This window comes from Balaenoptera ricei, chromosome 10 (assembly GCF_028023285.1).
Source record: "Balaenoptera ricei isolate mBalRic1 chromosome 10, mBalRic1.hap2, whole genome shotgun sequence".
Classification (NCBI taxonomy): Eukaryota; Metazoa; Chordata; class Mammalia; order Artiodactyla; family Balaenopteridae; genus Balaenoptera; species Balaenoptera ricei.
The window spans coordinates 80,273,767-80,292,643 of NC_082648.1; the positions used below are offsets into that span (position 1 = coordinate 80,273,767).

General features: G+C 37.9%; 1 protein-coding gene across 4 annotated transcripts in view; it reads right to left on the bottom strand.

Annotated features, from left to right (window-relative positions):
• CEP83 (centrosomal protein 83) overlaps window positions 1-18,877 on the bottom strand; it is a 140,861-nt gene that overhangs the window by 98,651 nt on the left and 23,333 nt on the right. For 2 of the 4 annotated variants that reach the window (XM_059934744.1, XM_059934741.1), the window contains exon 1: window positions 18,243-18,650. The exons of 1 other annotated variant lie outside the window; for it this stretch is intronic. The gene's annotated coding sequence lies outside the window, so the exon portion shown is untranslated. Of the gene's footprint in view, window positions 1-4,971; window positions 5,010-18,242; window positions 18,651-18,877 lie in introns of those variants that run through there. One more of the 4 variants, XM_059934743.1, reaches the window with a different exon arrangement.

The following is an 18,877-nucleotide window of genomic DNA, read 5'->3' on the forward strand; positions in this document are numbered from 1 at the left end:
TCTGTGATATGAATCCTACTTTCCCATAGGCTTACAGTGTAATTTAAGAGAAAGCTTGGGGAAGAATGTCATCAAGAACACCATTTGCTAATCAATTATGCATGCCTTATGATAGTTATCAATCAAGATATTTCTGCCTCAAAAAACAAAAATTCTAGGGAAGTGTCTAGTAATCAAAAGCTTTAAAAATGAACATATCCTTTGACCTAGCAATTCCACACGTCGGAAGTACTCTTAAGAAACTAATCAGAGATATGCACAAATATTTATGTTCAGGAACCTTCTTCATTTATTGTTTAATAAATGTTTATTCAGTGCATGCAAAGAGCCAGGAAGGAGTGGAAGACAGAATTAGGTCCCTGCCACCATGATGCTTACATCACAGTGCTATTTATAATGGAAAAGGAGGCTATAAAAAAGCATGTTGGGGCTTCCCTGGTGGCGCAGTGGTTGAGAGTCTGCCTGCCGGTGCGGGGGACACGGGTTCGAGCCCTGGTCTGGGAGGATCCCACATGCCGCGGAGCAACTAGGCCCGTGAGCCACAATTACTGAGCCTGCGCATCTGGAGCCTGTGCTCCGCAACAAGAGAGGCCGCGATAGTGAGAGGCCCGCGCACCGCGATGAAGAGTGGCCCCCACTTGCCGCAACTAGAGAAAGCCCTCGCACAGAAACAAAGACCCAACACAGCCATAAATAAATAAATAAATAAAATTTTAAAAAAGCATGTTTAATAGCAAAATATACCATATTCATGGATCAAATTACTCAATATTAAGATGTTAATTTCTCCCAAATTCAATGCAATGCCATTCAAAATTCCAGCCGACTTCTTAAAAACAGAAATTAACAAGCCGGTTATAAAATTTATAGAAAAACACAAAGGACCTGGAATTGCCAAAACTTTGATAAAGAACAAAGTAGAGAACTTGCACTATCTGACTTCATGACTTATTAAAATGCTACAGAAATCAAAACAGTGTGGCATTCATATCATGACAGACACATAAACCCATTAAAAAGAGAGGAGAGTTCAGAAATAGATACAAATATACATGGTCAATTAATTTTTGACAAATAGCACAGTCAATTTTATGGAGAAAGGATAGTCTTTTCAACAAATGGTCCTGGGACAACTGCCCATCCACGTGCAAAAACAAGAACTTCAAGTCATACCTCACACCATACACAAAATTGAATCAAAGTGTGTATGTAAACACAAACATAATACAATAAAACTCTTAGAAGCAAACACAGAAAATTATTTTGATCTTGAGTTAAATATTTCTTAGATACAACACCAAAAGCATAATCCATAAGAGAAAACACTGAAAAACTGGACTTTAAAATTAACTTCTTTAAAAGACACTGTAATGCAGATGAACAGATAAGCAGGGCTGAAAGAATAATTTACAAATCATATATCGATAAAGGACTTGCAACCAGAATACATAAAAAATTATCAAAACTAAATAGCAAGGGGACTTCCCTGGTGGCGTGGTGGTTAAGAATCCGTCTGCCAATGCAGGGGACATGGGTTCGAGCCCTGGTCTGGGAAGATCCCACATGCCACGGAGCAACTAAGCCCGTGTGTCACAACTACTGAGCCTGCACTCTAGAGCCCGCGTGCCACAGCTACTGAAGCCCGCGCATCTAGAGCCCGTGCTCCGCAACAAGAGAAGCCACCACAATGAGAAGCCTGCGCACTGCAACAAAGAGTAGCCCCCGCTTGCCACAGCTAGAGAAAGCCGGCGCACAGCAATGAAGACCCAACGCAGCCAAAAATAAATAAATAAAACTAAATAACAAGAAAACACCTCAATTTAACAAAACAAACAAAAAAATGGGCAAAAGATTTGAATAGACACTTCACCAAGGAAGATACATGGATGGTTAATTAAACACGTGAAAAAATGTTAAATATCATTAGTCTTTAGTGAAGTGCAAATTAAAAACACAATGCCATACTACTTACTATATACACCTATTAGAATGGTTAAAATTTAAAAGGCTAATCACAGCAAGTTATTAACTAGAATGCAGAGGAAATGAACTGTCATAAACTACTGATGGAAATGTAAAATAGGAAAATCGTTTGGGAAAACACTTTGTCAGTTACTTAAAAATTAGTCATACACTTACCATATAATCCAGCCATTTCATTTATAGGTATTTAACCAAGAGAAATGAAAACAGAGACTTTTACACAAATGTTCATAGCAGCTTTATTTGTGAGACTCAAACATGGGTCCAACAGAGGTAAATGGATAAACAAATTGTGATATAGCCATACAATGGAACGATTCAGTAATAAAAGGGATGCATTAATGTGGGTGAATCTCAAAAATAATTATGCTAAGTGAAAAAAATCTAGACAAAAAAAGAGTATATGTTACATGATTGATTCCATTTATATAAAATTCCAGGATACGCAAACTAATCATAGTGACAGAAAGCAGATAGGTGGTTGTTTGGGAATAGGAGTGAGTGGCTGGTGGAGGTGGGGGAAGGAGGGAAAGATCACTAAAGAGCATGAGGAAACTTTAGGTCGTGACGAATATATTTAATACCTTGATTGTGGTAATAGTTTCACAGGTGTATATGTATAACAAAACAAGTTGTTTACTTTTAAAATGTACAATTTATTTATCAATTATATTCGATAAAGCTATTTTTAAAAACAAACAGTATGAACTTTAGAAAAAAGATTTTCCTAAAAGAAAACTCTAGGCCCAGATGATGTCACAGTTAAATTTTTCTTTAAAAAAAAAAAGTTATGAAAGAATATTTAATAACATTGGTAAATGTTTGTTATAAAAGTAGAAAAAGCAAATTATAAAATGTTGTATAATCCTTATTTTGTAAAAAGTATATTAAATGACTACATATGCATAGGAAAAGATATAGGATAGGCACTAAAATATTACGATTATCTCTGGATGATATGTTTGATTTTATTAATTGTGCATTTCCTGCACTTTTATTTTACAACAAACATAGGTTATGTTTACAATCAGAGGGAAAATGTCACTGAGGAAAAAGGAGAGGAACCTCAAAGTCTACTTGAAGACCAAAGGAGGAGGAAAAAAGTATCCCCTTTCAGACCAGAAAACAGTGACCAAATATAAAAGAGTAAGATGAAGTTCCAGCCCCCACTTCAGGAAATAACCCAGAAGTCCTCAAATTCCATTCCCTTCTATGCAAGTTTATTCCATAAATACTCAAAAATATACTAAAAAAAAAAAAAAAAAGTGGTTGTTGTCAGCCTCAAATCCATACTCTACAAAATTAACCAAATCTATGGCTCAGCTTATAATTCCCTTATCAATATAACTGCCTGTTATCTAAATACAATAGTAGTTTTCAAACAATTTTAGCAATTAAGCTTCTTTTTCAAATTAAATCTTATAGAATCCAATATTTAGAAACACTATATCATTTTATTCATGTATATTAATAATAAAAATTTAAGGTCATAAAATGTTATTCTAAAGACATATCAGATCTTTTATTCTCTATCAGTTAATATGCTGTTGGTCTCCAGTGTTTTAAAATCCAGCTCATAGCACATCTGAAATACACACAACACCCAGAGTCTTTTACTGTGGCTTTGGAAGTAGCTGAAAACGTAATTAAACAAAATTCAAATCTAACTTTGACAGAATCCTAAAGTACTTCCCACTCACAGTTTTGCAGAATTGGTCAATAAAGGTTAATCCAAGCTTTTTAATATAGTATACAAAACCCTTCAAAATCTGGGCCCTCTCTACCCTTCCATCCTTATCTCTTACAACTCCCTGATATGTACTTATGCCCCAACATTAAACTGCTTATAGTTCATTGAACACACCACACTTTTTCTCACCCCATGCTGATCTCTCTTCCTAGAACACAATCTCCTAATCTCACCCTTCACTCACCTTCATATTCAATTCAGTCATTACTTCCTTCTGAAAGTCTTTTCTGGATGCTTCCCTTTTCTTCCCCCCCCAATCCATTCTGAGTTAAGTATCCTTGAGAGCTCTTCCATAATGCCACACATTTATCCCTATCAATGTATTTACTTCACCACATTATAATCAACTATTTGAATACCAATCTCCTTCACTAGGCAAAGACCTCCTTGGGATCAGAGATTACGTCTTAGTCATCTTTATACCCCAAAACCCTACGCAATAGCTGGAACATGACAGGTAGTCAATAAACACTTGTTGAATGAACAGTAAGCAGTTTCTTCCACTGATCAAAAGGATAAGGAGGGGCTTCCCTGGTGGCACAGTGGTTGAGAATCTGCCTGCCAATGCAGGGGACACGGGTTCGAGCCCTGGTCTGGGAAGATCCCACATACCGCGGAGCGACTAGGCCCGTGAGCCACAATTGCTGAGCCTGCGCGTCTGGAGCCTGTGCTCCGCAACGGGAGAGGCCGTGATAGTGAGAGGCCCGCGCACTGCGATGAAGAGTGGCCCCCACTTGCTGCAACTAGAGAAAGCCCTCGCACAGTAAACGAAAACCCAACACAGCCATAAATAAATAAATAAATAATTCCCATTTTAAAAAAAAAAAAATTGTTTAAAAAAGGATAAGGAAAGCAAGAAACTACTTAGAGCTTGGAATTCCCCAACCCCAAATGCCATATAATTTGATGCTTGAAGAAAATCAGGAAATTTAACTCAAGTACATTTGGAGTGATCAATAAAAGTCTAATGCTGTGCAAAGGATTATGAGTAATATAAAAGAAGGATGGGACAAGCTTTATCCTCCTGAGAGAAGAATTGCACACATAAACCAAAAAACAGGTCTCTTATTTCCAGCATGAGAGAAGGAGCAGGTCAACAAATTCTCTCCACAAAACAGCCAAAAATCAACCACGTCAGTGCTCTGGAATTCAATCAAAGGCATTCAACAAACTGAGAAGTGTTTATTCACAAAAACAACTGAACTCTGGGTAAGAACATGAGTCTACAGCATTCTTACCTTTTGGGTGCTTAGGAGTTTAATAAGGGTAGGGCAGACTGTAAAACAGCAGCTTCACCACCACTACTTGAAGGTAATCTGTTGATCCGGTGCATTGTCAATTAAAGCAGAGATCTCTGTGGCAGCTAACAGTGAGGGCCAGTGGCACCTTTAGCTTGAGGTTGCAGGACTCCATGTAGCAACAAACTGGAAGACTAGTTGGGAATTTTACAGGAGTTTTGGGAGGTGAGGAAGCCTAAGGGGTTTAATAAACTATTTACTAGCCCACATTAAACAAAGACTGTAAAGACAAAAACAAAGACAGTCAAGACAAAAACAAAGACAGTCTCTTGTGCACCAGAAACTGGAGCAAGCCCAGGCCACTCACACATCCTTAGCCAACAGAGCACATGCACAGAAGAGATGCAAGAGAGGTTGGTGGAAAGTAAAATCCAGGGCAGACATGAACATGACCTGTGTTTGAATACACTGCCCAGCCCACACAGATCCATCAGCAATATTAGCCATATTAGTACTAGCATTGGCCATATTAGTCCAAGCTGTTTGAACACAACCTCTGCCCAATCCTTGGTTGAACACTAAGTTATGCAGAAATAGTAAGCCAGGTTTAAAAATAAATAAAACAGCAGAGACATCAGGAACCACACAATGTAGGGGAAAAAGACTTCACAAATTTAGACAAGTTACTAAACAAACAAACGGAAAAAAACATCAACCTTTGAGAGAAAGGTCAAAACACAGAGTTGCTTCAAAATATTATCTAAAATGTCCAGGAGGGAATTCCCTGGCGGTCCAATGGTTAGGACCCCACACTCTTACTGCCAAGGGCCTGGGTTCAATCCCTGGTCAGGGAACTAAGATCCCACAAGCCATACAGTGTGGCCAAAAGAAAAAAAAGTCCAGTATTCAAAAAAAATTATAAGCAAAAACAAAAAAACAGTATGACCCATTCCTAGGAAGGAAACAGCAAATAGAAGCTGTCCCTGGGTATTCCCAAATATTAGATTTGGCACACAAAAAGTTCAAAGAAACTATAATAAGTATGTTCAAAGAACTAAAGGAAACCATATTTAAAGAATTCAATGAAAGTATAATGACAATGACTCAGGACTGAAAATCTCAAAGAGGAGATAGAAACAGTTTTTTTAAATGGAGATTCTGGAAGTTGAAAAGTATAATTATTGAAATAAATACTTAAGCGGGGTTCAACAGTAGACCTGAGATGACAGAAGGCAGAAGCAATGAACCTGAAGATAGATTAGGAGAAAGTATCCACTCTGAAGAACAGAGAAAAAAAAAAGATTGAAGAGAAATGAATTGAACTTCAGAGATCTGAAACACAATACAAAGTGTATCAACATACATGTAATGAGAGTTCCAGAAGAAGAAAAAAGAGAGACAAACGCATAAAAGACCTTGAAAAATTAATGGCTGAAAACATCCCAAATTTAAAATATTATCTATCCAAGAAGCCCAGAAAATTCAAGACAGAGATCAACACTAAGACACACCACAGTCAAAAGGCTAATAGACAAAGATAAAGAAAAAAATCTTAAAAGGAGCAAGAGAAAAATGACTCATCAGATATAGGAGAACAATAATATGATTAACAGGTGGCATCCCATCAGAAACAATGAGTCCAGGGAGGGAAAAATGGAATTTAAAACAAACAAACAAAAAAACTCTCAAATAAAAATTCTATATTCAACAAAATGGTTCTTCAAAAATGACAGCGAGGGCTTGGGCTTCCCTGGTGCCGCAGTGGTTGAGAATCTGCCTGCCAATGCAGGGGACACGGGTTCGAGCCCTGGTCTGGGAGGATCCCACATGCCGCGGAGCAACTAGGCCCGTGAGCCACAATTACTGAGCCTGTGCGTCTGGAGCCTGTGCTCCACAACAAGAGAGGCCGCGATAGTGAGAGGCCCGCACACCGCGATGAAGAGTGGCCCCCACTTGCCGCAACTAGAGAAAGCCCTCGCACAGAAACGAAGACCCAACACAGCCATAAATTAATTAATTAATTAATTTTTTAAAAAAATGACGGTGAATTAAAGATATTTCCAGGTAAACACTGAGAAAACTTGTTGCTGTCAGAAATGTCTGATGTGAAATACTTAAGGAAGATTTTCTGGCTGAAAAAAAATCACCAGAAAGTAACAAATCCACTTTTATTTTAAAAGAAATAAAACATGCTGGAAATTGTAATTATATAGGTAAATGCAAAAAAAATAAAAAATAAAAAACCTCTAAAAATATAATCGCTGTCATTTCATTTCTTTTAAACAAATAAGATTATATAAAGCATTAATTAAAATACTGTGTTGTTGGGGTTTTAATATGCACGCATAAAAAAGGAAGAGGAAGGACTTCCCTGGTGGTCCAGTGGTTAACATTCTGTGCTTCCACTGCAGGGGGCGTGGGTTCGGCCCCTGGTTGGGGAAGTTCCACATGCCACGGTGCAGGCCAAAAAAAAAAAAAGGAAGCGATAAAAAGACCTATACTGGAGCAAAGTTTCTATAATTTACCAGAATTAATTTAGTACTATTCTGAAGAAGACTGTAACAGGTTAAAACACATATTATAATCCCTAAAGCAACCACAATGAAAATAACATAATATAGTAAAAGAAATCAACAGAGGAATTAGAATGGCACAATTAAGATAAATGATAGAACACTCTACCCAAAGACTGCAGAATTCACATTCTTTTCAAACACACATGGAACATACTCCATCATATACTATATGTTGGGCCATAAGTCTCAATAAATTTAAAAAAATGAAATCATTAAAGTAAGTTATCTGATCATGATGGATTTAGAGATCCACAATAGAAAGATATCTGGGAACATTCACAAATATTGGTAAATTCAACAACACACTTCTAAATACCCATGGATCAAAGAAATTACAAGAAAAATTTTCAAAATATATTTTGAATTGAAGTAAAACAAAAAACAGCATATCAAAATGTACAAAATGCAGTTAAAGCAGTGCCTAGAGGGAAATTTACAGCTTTAAACACATATCAGGAAAGAAGAAAGGTTTCAATAGTCTAGGTTTCCACCTTAGAAAACTAGCAGGGAAAAAAGAGCACACTAAGCCCAAAGCAAGGAGAAGAAAGAAAAAAAAATATCAGAGTGGAAATCAATGAAACAGGAAAAAAAAAATCAATGAAAGGTTGATTCTTTGAAAAGATAAGCAAAGTTGACAAACAGCTAGGTTCACCAAGAAAATTACAGAAAAGATACAAACTGCCAAAATAAAGAATGAAAGAGGGAACATCACTACCAACCTTAGAGTAATTTAAAGGACTTTTAAAAAATATGAACTTTATATCAACAACAACTTAGACAATTTATATGAACTGGACTAATTCCTGGAAACAAAAGTATCAAAAATAAAATAAAATCTGAATAGAAATATAACAAGTGAGGAAACCAAATTCGTGATTTAAAATCTTGCTACAAAGAAAAGCCCAGGTTTCCCACAGTTTCACTGATAAATGTCATCAAATAATTAGAGAAGTAATAGCAATCCTTTGGAAACTACTTCAAAAAAAATAAAAGGGGAAACGCCATGCCACTCCTTCTATGAGGCCAATGTTGCCCTGATACCAAAGCTAGACAAAGGCATCATGAGAAATGAAACCAACAGACTAAAATCCCTCATGAACATAGACACAGAACTTCTTAACAAAATTTAGGAAAACTAAACTCAGCAATATATAAAAGATTATATAGCATGAGTAAATGAAATTGATCCTGGGAATATGGGCTTAAGCTCTGAAAGTCAATTAATGTAATATACCATATTAACAGAATAAAGGATAAAAACCATATGATCATCTCATTGGGTGCAGAGGAAAATCTGACAAAATCCAACACCCATTCATGCCTAAAAACTCTCAACAAATTATGAACAGAAGGAAACTTCCTCAACCTAATAAAGAGAAATCTACAGAAAATGTACAGGTAACATCACACTTAATAGTGAAAATCTGCGTACCTTTCCCCCAAGACCAGGAACACTCTCAACACTTCTATTCATCCTCTCACTGGAGAGTCTAGCCCATACAATAAGGCAAAAACAAATGACAAAATGTAGTAACATTCAGATTGGAAAAAAAGTAGAAATGTTTTATTCACAGACATGATCACCTATGTAGAAACAATATATAAAAGTTGATTGTATTTTTATGTACTAACAATGAACAATCTAAAAATCAAACTACGAAAACTCCATTCTCATTAGAATCAAAAACTATCAAATTCTTAGGAATAAATTTAATATAAGTACAAGACTTATATATAGAAAATTTTAAAACAGCGTTGAGAGAAATTAAGATCTAAATAATTGGGAGACATTACATGTTCATGAATTGGAAGACCCAATTTTAAGTTACCAATTCTTCCCACATTGATCTATAGATTCAATGCAAATTCTATCAAATCCCAGCTAATTTTTTTTGTAGAAATTGACAAGCTGATCCTAAATTTCATATGTAAATAGAAAGGATCTAGAATCACTTTTGAAAGAGTCAGGGGATTTACACTACCCATTTTGAAACTTAGTATATAACACTACAGGAATCTAGACAGCGTGGTACTGGAGTTAAGTACAGGAGTATACATAGAACATAATTAAGAGTAGAAATAAACTCAAGTTATAAGCAACTGATTTTTTACCAAGGTACCAATACAATCCAAGGTGGAAAAGAATAGCCGTTTTAACAAATAGTGTTAGGACAAGTTGGCATCCGCGTGGCATGAAAATAAAAAAGAATTTAGACCTTATCTTATACCATACACAAAATTTATTTCAATATGGATCCTAAATCTAAATGAAGGAGCTAAAAAAAAAAAAAAAAAGAAGGAGAAATCTTTGTGACCTTGAATTAGGCAAAAAGTTCTGAAACACAAAATCAAAAGTATAAGCCATAAAACTAAAAAATGATAAATTAAACTTCATTGAAAACTTTGCACTTCAAGGACACCATTAAGAATAAAAAAAAAAAACAAGCCACAAACTGGCAGAACATCTTTGTAAATCTCTGATAAAAGACCTTTATCAGGAATATATAAAAAACTTTTACAACCCAATAAGAAAAAAAAAAAAACAGCTAAAAAAATGGGCAAACGACTTGAATAGACGTTCCACCAAAGAAGACTTAATAAATGGCTAATAAGCACATGAAAAACTCAACATCATTTGTATTTAGGGAAATGTAAATTAAAATCACAAGACTCTACTACTCACCCAGTGGAAGGGCTATAATCAAAAAGGCAGATGGTACCAAGTGCTGATGAGACTGTGGAGAAACTAGAACCCTTGTACATTTTTGACTGGAATGTAATTGGTCACTTTTGAAAACAATTTGGCAGTTTCTTAAAAGATTAAAAACTAATTCTGAACTGTTGTTAGAACACTTCTGTAGAGTTTTCCTCACATCAACTAATTCTCCAACTCTCCTCCATACACCAACTTGAGTGTCCTAAATTTTTTTTTTTTTTTAATATTTATTTAGTTTGGCTGCACTGGGTCTTAGTTGCGGCACATGGGATCTTCGTTGCGGCATGTTTCAGTTGCAGCATGCGGACTTCTTGGTTGCGGCATGCATGTGGGATCTAGTTCCCTGACCAGGGATCGAACCCAGGCCCCCTGCACTGGGAGCACGGAGTCTTACCCACTGGACCACCAGGGAAGTCCCCAGTAGTCACTCAATTTAATTCAGTTCTGACACTACCCAGAAGTACTGCAGACCCCCCAGTTTAAGGGCTCAGTTTCACAAGACTGCTCCCATTTCAGACACCAGTCACAAGTCCCAGGTTGCCACCTACACTTCTGACCAACCAGCTGTAAGTCAGGGGTTCCACGACCCTCTCCTCAGGTTTTATAATTTGCTAAAACGGCTCACAGAACTCAGAACACTTTACTTACTATTACTGCTTTGTTATAAAGGATACAATTCAGGAGCAGCCTAATGTAAGGGTTGCATGGTGCAAGGTATGGGGAAAGAGACACAGAGCTTCTGCCCTCTGGGAATGCCACTCATTCAACACAGGTATTCATCAATTCAGAAGCTCTTGGAATTGCACTGTTCAAGAGTTTTTATAGTAGTCTCCATTCCCTCTTCCCAGAGGTTGGTGGGTAAGGTTGAAAATTCCAACCATCTCATTACTTGGTCTTTCTGGCGACCTGTCCCTTCTGAGGTGATCTAGGGATCCCTTCTAAATCACATTAGCATAAACTTAGGTGTGATCAAAAGGGGCTCATTATGAATAACAAAAGATATTCCTTATCACTCAGGAAATTCCAAGGGTTTTAGAAGCTCTGTGTCAGCAATCAGGGACAAAGACCAAATATACCCTACAACTTACCATATGACTCAGCAATTCCACTCCAAGGAATCTACCCAAGAGAAATGAAACTATATGTTCACACAAACACTTATGCAAATCTTCATGGCAGCATTATTCATAATAGCCGAAAAGTGGAAACAATCCAAAATGTCCATCAACTGATAAATGGATAAATAAAATGCGACGTATCTATACAAGAGAATACTATTCAGCAATAAAAAAGAACAAAATACTGATATATGCTACACAGATGAACCTCAAAAATATTAACTGAAAGAAGCCAGATGCAAAAGACTAGTATACATATTTTTTATTCCATTTATATGAAATGTCCAGAAAAGACAAATGTATAGAGACAGAAAGCAGCTAAATGGCTTGCTGGGACTAGGTTGGGAGGTGGATTGACTGCAAACATGCTTGGGAGAAACTGGGGAGGTTTAATGAAAATGTTCTGAAACTGTCTTGCGATGATGACTGTATAACTCTATAAATGTACTAAAGATCACTGAATTGTATGCTCACAATTGGGTAGAGAAGTTATCTCTTCTGAACTTTAGAAAATGTGATGATTGGACTGCAGTAATCAAGCCTAAGCTCAAATAGCCAAGCAAACAGAAAGAATCCAGGTTCTTAATGATGTCACTGAGCCACTGATTGATAATCCTAGAACCACCTACCTGCAGACTTCTTATACATGAGTCAATAAAATTTCCTTAAGGTTAAAAATAAAAGGATATGAAAGTTCTGAGGGATACAAGAATATGTTCATTTCATTATAGAAAATTTGGAATTATCATCTGTATAGAAAGGCATCAAGGAAAAGGCAGGAATTCTGGTGGATCTTGAAGGATAAAAGATTATGATGAGGGGTACAGGGGTGGGGAGAAGAGGCAAAAAAGAAAGGTGTTTAGAAGAGTCTGTAACAGTGGAATGGATAAAAATTAACATTTAACAAGTGCCCACTATAATTGAGTCAGGCATTACAACATGTATCTGTTAATCCATATGACTCGTGGAAAAAAAAAAAGTATCATTTTACATATGAAGACATTGAGGACCCTAAAATTAAGTAATTTTTCCAAAAAGCCAAGCAGCCAGTAAAGTGGTGGAGCCAAGATTTTAATCTTCAATCTCAGGATTCAGGCTCCAAAACATATACTTTTTCCTCTATGTTATGATGCTAACCAAAGACTTAAGCCATCCCCATTCGCAAGTTCAGATCTTTGTAGAAAGCATCTTTGCAAAGATGGGTTTACGTTTATAGTGCTACACAATGTTTCTTGACTAGCAACTTTCATTTAATCAGTATACTAAATGTGATATTCATTCCTCCCTTGGCTTCCAAAACTCTACCCTTCTCTGGTTTTCCTCCCTATTCTATTTCTCCCCCTCCTTATTACATGCTGATGTTCACCAGCTCTTGTCTACACCCAGGATCTTAACTACCACTACGGCTGATGACTTCTGACTCTGTCTCTCCAATTCAGAGAAACTCCCCAGTTTTCCTTGACGTATTAACTCCCTCCAGGCCAGGTTGAATACTTCTCTGCACACTCTCAAATCACCCTTACATAATTCTAATGAGGCATTCCTCAGTCATAATGTATCATGTCTGCAGTTCTAAGTCAGATGTCCTCCCTACATGCCCCCAGAACACACCCGTATTTATTTTTATAGCACTTCCCAGGTTATATTACAAATAATGACTTAATCCATTTCTCCTACCAAACACGTTGCTTGAGACTTGGCACTATGTCTTATTCACAATCTAGTATCTAGCACAGTGCAAGACACATAAAGGGCACCCAAACATTGACTAAACCAATGAATAGAAGAAATAAAATTTGCTTTAAATTGGAAGGATACAGTTTCTCAAAGAAATCTTCAGGAATTTATTTTTTGAAATGGGAAAATAGGCCAAGAAAGGTTAAGTAACTAACTTAGTCAAGCCATGGTCACCTGAGTCATAATTCTCTTCCCACAAAATCATGGTGCCTATTAATTCATGCTTACTAATCTACGCTCTCTATGAACCTCCGGAAGTTATATAAAAATGTTATCTAGAGAAGAACCATTTCAACTTTATCCACTCCAGCTCTGGCTGGCTGTATCAGTTGTGGAAAACTCTGATGTTAATTATTACTTAACAGTTTTTCTGTCCAGAATAGACTAATCTTTAATTGAACCAGTCTTTTCACATGTCCTTCACACACCATAATTCAATATATATTTATCATGCATCTCTAGGAGGAAAACATGAAAGTTATAATTTGTCAGTACTCAAAAAATATATACTTAATTATATCATACGCAATTTCAGTTTAACAATACCTCAAATGTCTGCCTTAATGTGATTCAGTTGAGAAAGACAGACTTAATGTGAACACTAGAGATACACGCTGCAACTTCATTGGGAAAAATCCCTGGAGTCCAATGTTACTGTTGCCAATGGTTGCTATGCTATACTGCGCAACAACTCAGAAGCTGAGACTGCCAGCTCACTAAGAAACTACTGAATCGAACCAAGATTTATAAATGTACTCTGAGACTCAACTTTTTTATACCTTTAACTGAAGTAACTGTCTGTCATAAGCATCAGATACAGTATTTACAACCAGACTATAAAAATTACCTAGAATTTATTTAAGGACATATTTTGAGAGTGATAAGCACTTTCCAGAAGAGAATGGTTCGGTTTAGGTTCCTTCTAACTCCATGAATTTTAATCCAAAAGTGATTTGAAGTTACAATATACAGAAAACAAATAACTGGACACTTCATGACTTTAATTTCTTTCTTCCTGGATTATATCTCAAACTAAAAAAAAAAAAAATAGTGCTAGACTACAGAGTCTGTGATCCTTCCATGACCCAGAGAGGCACTCCTGACAGAAAAATATAAAACTTAAGAGAACTGCTAATTTATGAGGGCTAAATAAAAGTACTGATATAATTTCATAAATTCAGTCTTTACTAGGTAAAAAGTAAAATGGAAAAGGGCAAAATGGGGAAATAGGAAGAGAGGAATGGAAGGAGACAGGGAGGAGGAAAGAAAGGAAAGAGTGGGGGAAGTATTTTTTTTAAACCCAGACTCTACTAAGGAAGAACCAGGAAACTGACCAAACTCCCAAGCCCACTAGGGAACAGTGCTAGCATTCCTCAGGGAGTCCTTATTGCTGATGTGGTCATGGGAAATTCTCAACTATTCACACTTTCTAGGAACAGAAACTTTACCTCTAATTCCAGTGAATCCCATCTCTTTAATCCCCTTTCTTATGGTTGACAGTTGCCCTTCCTCCCTCAGTTACTCTCAAAAGATTTTCTTTTAGTTGCACTACACTATGGGAGGAACGAAAAAAGTAGAAATATACATTCCTTATCTCTAATAAACATTCATTCAGCAACTTCTATGTGGAAGAGATTAAAGATACAGCTCACTGAGATCTGATGTCCTGTGCCTGAAGAGCTTACAATCTAGTTAGGAAGACAAGACATACGTAGAAATGATAAAACAATACAATATAAAGTATCAAATGGTAGGACTGACAAATACACTCTACAGGATTTCAGAGGTGGAGTTTAGGACACGTTACCCCCAAATCTGCCGCTTTGGTATACTGATGGAGTTAAAGGCACTTGAGAAACAGTAGATACAAGAGGAGCACTCTGACCCTCCTTTTTCTTCCAGAAAGCAGGAGATAAAACTCCCATGTGAAAGGTGCCATCCCTGTACCAGGAGGACGAAAGACATTCTTATCGCCAGAGACGGGGAATCAAAGCCAAGAAATGTGTACAAACTTGTTAAACTAACCCTTATCTTCCTAGTCATTTCTCCACAATTTACTCCTCCTAGCCCAAAACTCTGTCTTGTCAATGTTTCACAAACTTGTTCTTTGTCTGAAAGATATAGACTGTCTCCAACTTAGGACTTTTTCGACTTCACAACAGTGCGAAAGCAATTCACATTCAGTAGAAACCATACTTCAAATTTTTAATTTTGATCTTTTCCCAGCCTAGCGATATGCAGTACAATACTCTCTCATGATTCTGGGTGGCAGCAGGAGCAGCGAGCTGCAGCTCCCAGCAATCAAGAGGGTAAACAACCAATACACTTACAACTATTCTGGACCCATACAACCATTCTGTTTTTCACTTTCAGTACAGTATTCAATAAGTTACACGAGATAATCAACACTTTATTATAAAATAGGCTGTATGTTAGATGATTTTGACCAACTGTAGGCTGATATAGGTGCTCTGAGCATGTTTAAGGTAGGCTAGACTAAGTTATGGTGAGTAGGTTGGGTAGGTTAGGTATATTAAACCCATCAACTTATGATAGGGGAGGTAACCCCACTGTAAGTCGAGGAAGACCTGTAAAAGCTTTCTGCTCTGGTCTTCATTCTCCATGTACATGTAAAAAAATTTTGAAACTTGTATGCTTTTCTCCTGTTAATCTCTATCAATTTAATTCTTAGGCCCAGCCACAGACCCTAACAGGGTAGAGAATTTTTCCTCCCCTGCAGAGTTGAACCTTATAGAAAGGGTACAATTCAGATTTTAGGAAAGAAGGAAAGAAATCAGGCAGTGACGTGAAGACTGGTAAGGAAAGCAGAAAGCACATAGTAGGTTTAGAGGATGGTGAAGAAACCAGTCTGGTCAGAGTGTAGCTTTTCTATAAAGAACATAAACTTGAAAAGGCAGTGTGTGATGAGATTTTGAAGAGTTCAGATTAAGAAATGTGAACTTCAGTCAGCAGGAAAGAGTACTTCTGGAAAATTTTTACACAGATACATATAAACATTCCCTAAAAGTACACACAGATTAGACAACACGAGAAAATTACTTGCTGAACCTAATACATTATGTATGACAAAGTTAAAATAAAACTCATTTTCTTTAGGCAGAGAGAGTACCTAGAAAACACATATACACAAAAAAATTCTGACCATTCACTAATCTGTTAAGATTTCATTCTTCTAAGCTTCTTGAATTAGAACTTCCCATGACAAAATGCTGACTTCTGATTACTAAGGATTTTATCACACAACGTGCATGAATCATTCTTGATTTTTCTTATTTGCTTGTCTTTCCCATTCTTGAATATTTCATTACTTCAACATCAGCATGCAGGAAAAAGAGGGAAAGGACTAAAACGAAATGTACGGATTTTTGAAATACAGTCAGGGCATGATGTAAAGAATATAAAACTTCAAGTTCCGATTCCCATTACTAATAGTTTGATTTCAAAGAAGTCATTCAGTCTCACGGTGTCTCAAATGTTCTCACCTACTTTCTTACATACTTGAAAGGTTACTGTATTCAAAATATCACAAAAAAGTGGTCTAAAAACTAACTACCAAAAAAAAAAAAAAAACTAACTACAAGCATAACTCATTTTATTGCGCTTCACTTTATTGCACTTCAGACACTGCATTTTTTACATACTGTAGGTTTGTTGCAACCCTGCATTGTCAAATGATGGTTAGCACTTTTTAGCAATACAGTATTTTTTTAATTAAGGTATGTACATTTTTTAGACACAATGCACACTGCACACTTAATAGACTACAGTATAGTATAAACATAACTTTTATATGCACTGGAAAGCAAAAACAAAAAATTCATGTGACTCGCTTTACTGTAGTGGTCTGGAACCAAACCCACAATATCTCCAAGGTATGCCTTTACTTGCCATACAAATTATATCATTAAGGGTTCAATGAGTGGAGCAAGAGTGAGATTACTGGCTAAACCAAGGTTTAAAAACCACCTGTGAGCAATAAGTGTTCTCTCAATGCTCTACGTTACCCTAAATTGGTATTACCCTACTAGTTGATAAAATTCCTAAATATAACCACACTTCACCTGGTTAGAAAATACTCAAAGGAAGGGGAACACCTGACATACTATGTCCCCAAAAACCAAAGGGTAACTCAAATCCGTTTTTAATTCTCTGTAGAGTCCTATATGACTCTGAAATGTAAAGCATTCCAATAATTCTAAACAAAATGTGTTTGAAATCACAGCTCAGTACAAAAGGTGAGTATGAACTGTAACCACCTACAGGCTAAACTATGAATTTAGAGAACTGTGAATCCGGATAATTGTAGGATAGATACATTTAACTATATTCTAGTTGAATATTAGACTTGTTTACAGAGATGTTGCTTGGTAACAAAAGCAGTGCTTTAACAACCCACTCAGTTTTAGATCTACTCAAGTATTTTATGCTCATAGTCTGATCACATTATGAACTATATACTACTGATATCAAAAACTAAGGACAAGTTTCTTGTTATCCTAGACATCTTCGAGATTTTACTTAAATAGTTTCATCGTCACAACTAATGTGACCAAAGGCTTTTAAAATACTTGACAATGGGCATTTTTAAGAGCTAAGTATCCATTTTTTTGACCAAAGTTGGACACTAAGGATACATCAAAATGTCCATTAGAGCCCAGCATGCACTCACATATTCTAACGTTATCTTTGTAATGACAGCCAACATCACTGTTAGAATTGTCTTCAGGGTCAACGAAAATGGCAGCTTATTTTTTTTTCACAAATGAAACTGGAGGTACCACACGTTTAGCCAGCTTTTAAACTGAGGCTACCCAAGCACCACTCTGGAGTTCATCAAAAAGCCCCATAAAGAGTTTCACGTGCATTTAATCGGCTACAGAACATTCTCCCAGCCTACTTTTCTAACACCCGCTCCACTTGCTTTACGGGAAAAATAACAAAAGAAGAATTCAAGGGCAAGTTGTGAAGAAAAAAGCCATGAGCATTCCAAACCACGGACAAGACAGCGTTACGTACCAGACTCACACTCGGACCTTGCAACGTGCGCACAGAAAACTTATCAGTGACCGGTGTTCCGGCCGCACTCGCCAGGTGGACACCTACCTCCACTGCTCCAGCCACGGACGCCTACGGTACTCTTCCCGCCGGGGCACTGGGCCCACAGGAGACGGTCCCGCACGCGGGGTGCAGGCCCAGCCCGTCACGCCTGGCGAGGTCTCCGCAGCCGCTCGCGGCAAAGGCTGAAGAGCAGGAGCCGGAGGGCCGAGCGCGCCCCTCGGGCTCCCGACCCCTGGAAATGTGGGGTATCCCGAGAGAGCTCCGAAGGCGGAAAGGGCGGCGGCGGCAGTGGAGAAAAACCCCGCTCCTCCTCGGTGGACTGGCCTTCTCTGGGGTTTGGGGTCGGGGCCGGGGCCGGGGCCGGGGCCGGGGCCGGAGCCGAAGTCCGACTGGGAAGCCACCGCCAGTCCGCCGCCCGCCACCCTTCAAACCCCGCGGAGCGGGATGAGTCCCGAGACCTAAGGGCGCGCGAAGCAGGAAGTCCCGCCCCCACGCCAACGTCACCGACGCCACGGACGCCGGCCGCGGCCAGAGGCAGTTAGAGGAAGGCGGCCAGCGAGCTGAGCCTGGGGTAGCGGCCAACAACGGCGGGGCCAGGGCGGCGCTCCGAGAGGCCTCTGGGGGCCGCGGAGATCTCTAGAGCCGAAGGGAACGCACAGTCCGGGGCCAGGCACTTGCCT